We start from the raw sequence: 3,948 nt of genomic DNA, 5'->3' as shown, positions 1-3,948 counted from the left end.
AGACATTTTCCTGGTGTTAGTGATGAAAAGAGTATATAAATGATGAAATATTTAAATGCCGCTAAGATAATGAACGCATAAAAACACATTGGGTAATATACTAGAAAGGTCTAAACCTTCAGGTGGCAGTGCCTAAGTCCATAGCGTTATGCTCAAAGATTGCAACCAGGTAGGTTAAAAGCAACCCAAGCTGGAAATGAATTGGTTTGTTAATTGTGCACTAAAAAGGCCTCTGATGTCTCTAGTGCAGTGGTTGGGGAACAGGGGTAAATAACCCCAAGTGGGACAAAAATGAAAATCCTGGGGGTAATGAGCAGAGCGCTACTCACCCTACAGCCAAACCTCAAACTGTAAGCCACCTATCCCTGCTACCTTCCTTGGTTGCGGCACATGTAAATCATTTCTTTTAGAGATTGGAGATAAGGCTGCTTTATTGTTTACAGAATGCAGAACAGCCCAAGGCAGTCAATCTGGCTTGTGAATGACTACTTCTGCCGGAGGTGGAAAGCTCTAACGGGTGGGTGGATTCATCAAGCTTGTTTAAAGGTAAGATAGTAGAAAATTTAGGGAGGGAGGGAGGATGGGTGGATGTAAGAGAGAGACTGACTTTCATAAAACCATGAAAAAAGGACGTGACTGCAAGGAGAGAAGGATCCAATTAAGGTGGGAAGGAAGGTGCAAGAGAGGGACTGGGTGGTTTCATCAAGCTTGTTTAAATGTAATGAGCGGAAATGGACATACTGAACTGAAGCAACTGGTTGTTCAAAATTTATTTATTTATTTATTTATTTGATTTATACCCCACCTATCTATAAGTAGGGCCTGCTGTTTTCTATGAGATTGGGTTCGTAACTTGAAACGTTCGTAACTAGGGCCGTTCGTAAGTAGAGAGCCCACTGTATAGATTTCTCAGGAGATAGATAAGGTGGTCAGGCACTCCCATTTCTTTAAGGACTTGCCATAGTTTGCTGTGGTCTACACAGTCAAAGGCTTTTACATAGTCAATGAAGCAGAAGATGTTTTTCTGGAAAACTCTGGCTTTCTCCATAATTTAGTACATGTTAGCAATTTGGTCTCTAGTTCCTCTGCCCCTTTGAAATCCATCTTGTACTTCTGGGAGTTCTTGGTCCACATACTGCTGAAGCCTACCTTGTAGGATTTTGACCATAACCTTGCTAGTGTATGAAATGAGTCCAATTTTATGGAAGTTGGAGCATTCTTTGGCACTGCCCTTCTTTGGAATTGAGTTTTCCATTGATTATGATTTTAAAAATAGCACCCTGGTCCTGTGCTGGGCTGTGGCACCAGGGTGGGTGACATGCCCTTTAGCTGGTTTGTTCCTTTTTGCACTCCACACACAGAATGATTAAAGTGGTAGGACCCCCCCCCCCAACTCTGCCTTGGTAGTATCTAGCAAGTGCGTCATTGCTAAACCACTCTGGCAGCCTTTGATGATGATTAAATCCTCTGCGAGCTAACAAAAAATTAATGCAATTTGCTAGGCATGTTGGACACCTTACTACTCCCTATACCACCCCATGGCTGGAGTGCAATGTGTTCCAGCAAAAATAGTGCACATTTTTATTAAATTTGGTGCATCCTGCTAGTTCGGTACATAGTCTGGCTGCCATTGATACTGATGATATATCCTGCTAGTTCGGTACACAGCCTGTGTAGATTCAATAAGATTTTGATATCAAATAATGTATGATTTCCTTCCTTTCAGATCAAGGGGGTAATGTCAGCATATATAATTTTTGGGGGGGAGGTAAAAGGTAAAAAAGTTCCCTGACCCTTGCTCTAGTATATGAAAAGAAGCTGAAGAGACAGTGACAAAAGACAAGACAAAACAAAAGCAAGAAAAAGACATTGTAGCATTTCTTGTTGAAATGCTTGCACAGACTAAGATGGCTACAACTTCAAAAATGCCACAATGTCTTTTTTTGCTTTTTTGTTACTTGTTGAAATGACAAAAAGCAAGAGTTTCTTTACTGGCCTGAGGGCTATTTTGCAACAAGAGAATATTTTCATATCTTCCCTTCAGGACTGAGATAGTATGACCTTGTAGAGCAACAAAGCCAACAGAGAACAGCTAAATGCTTTCAAGGGATGCTAGGAGGAAGGGAAAGTGGCATCCACGCTAGAACTAGAGAGTGCTTCATATTTACCATTGCAGCACCTCACTTCCTAGCCACGATGGAAGACTAGTCTTTAAGTGATCTGTCTCAGCAATGCAATTTAACAGCTCATTAAGCAAACGCAGAGCATTGATCTCTGTAACTGGGCACACCTTTGGCTAATTGTGTACTTCCATCCCTATGACTTGGCACTATGGGGCAAGTCAAGTACAGGATCCCTGAGTCCCTAGGTTCCAAATGAGAGCTTCTGAACACTGTTTCTTCCTCTACTGCTTACATCCTATGTGGAGCCTGGAAAAATTATTCTTGAACTGCAATGGAAGCCGCTCAGCGTGGTTGATTTGACCAGATGAGCGGGGTATAAATCAAATAAATAATAATAAAAAATCAAATTAATAATAATAATAATAATAATAATAATAACAACAACAACAACAACAACAACAACAACAACAACAACAACAACAACAACAACAACAACAACAACTCTTAGAGTTGCAGTTCAATCAATCAGTCAGTCAGTCAGTCAGTCAGTCAATGAGTAACTTTTTAAGCCCCACTCTTATGGTGTAGGGAATGCCACTGCCATCTCTGCAATGTTTCATTTCCCAAGTTCTGCTTCCACACTACTGGTAAGAAAAGAGACATGTAAGTAAAGAGCCCTTGTCTGGAGTAAGCAATGGTACGAATTTGTTGTCAATTTAATTGAGAAGAAATCCTTATTTGTGTGTTCTATTAGGGATTTTAAAAGTGCAACAAACCTTAGTCCTGTTCTTGAAGGTGTGTGTGTATGTGATTAGCTAAGACTTACAGCATAGCCTCATTTAACTTTTTTAAGTGCACCATCTTAATCTCCTCTGCTCTGGGATCTCCTGTGCTTGTTGTTGTTGCTGTTGTTGTTGTTTGCTTTTTCTGCATTTCTCTTCCATTTTTCAGGAACAACAGATCTTTCCGTCCCAAGACAGCAGATATCTAGCAAGCCTTTATAATTGGAAAAATGGAGCACAGGCACAGGTGTCGGGGGTTTTTTTGGTTTGGTTTAGTGGGTGGGTGTTTTTTTTGTTCCATGATGTATTACTAAATGTCATGTACATCTACACCTAAAATGAGTCATTAAAGTTTAACTGCAAACCTCATGGCTGCAACATCTAGCCTGTTTGGACTTCTTTGTTTCTTCTTTCCTTCTTGCTCTCCGCTATTTTTTTTAATCATCTAGCCTGACAAAGAATTCTGGAGAACTCAAATGTGTCCTTACCTTTGTGGTTTTTGGGTTGTCCTGATAGAAGTACTGTCCAATTATTTGAGTGTTTGTAAGGATGGGCTACTTAGAAGCTTTTTTTAATTACTCTGAAGAATGGGGAGAGATTTCAATCCTTTCCTTCTATGCCCTTTGCTGATGCAAATCTCTTCAACCAACTGCTATTATCTTTCCAAGATGTTGGAATAAGGAAAAGCCTGGTGTAGATGCTACTTCTACCTTTACATTTGTGAAGTTATTCATATTTCTGAGCAGGGCAGAATGAGATTTGTAATGGGAGAAGAGAGCTGGAGGAAGGGGTTAAAATCTTGTTTCATGGCTCCACATCTTCTATCTTCAAAACAGCTGATAAAAACTTTCTGGGATACTCTCATTGTTGTGACTCTCCAGTTTAGAACCAAATAAGTCTATCAAGCCAAATGATTAAAAAAAAAAGTCCTGTCAGAAGTCATTATTCCCAGAGGAACTTGCAAGCTGGCTCCAGTCTTCTTAGAAAGGGAGAGAGAGAAGAGAGAAAATGAAGGTCTCTCTGGATTCTTTCCTAAACCTATC

The 3,948-nt window shown here is 40.1% G+C and overlaps 1 long non-coding RNA gene across 1 annotated transcript; it reads left to right on the top strand.

Moving 5' to 3' along the window:
- Positions 1-442: 442 nt before the first annotated feature.
- On the top strand, positions 443-3,283 carry LOC140705986 (uncharacterized). The gene is made up of 2 exons (XR_012085656.2): positions 443-546; positions 3,075-3,283. It is a non-coding gene; the product is annotated as an uncharacterized LOC140705986 (long non-coding RNA).
- The last annotated feature ends 665 nt before the right edge of the window (positions 3,284-3,948 follow it).

Source organism: Pogona vitticeps, chromosome 3, assembly GCF_051106095.1.
Source record: "Pogona vitticeps strain Pit_001003342236 chromosome 3, PviZW2.1, whole genome shotgun sequence".
In the NCBI taxonomy this organism is placed as follows: Eukaryota; Metazoa; Chordata; class Lepidosauria; order Squamata; family Agamidae; genus Pogona; species Pogona vitticeps.
Note: the sequence above shows the minus strand (reverse complement) of the source record. Positions and strands in the feature narration are given on the sequence as shown.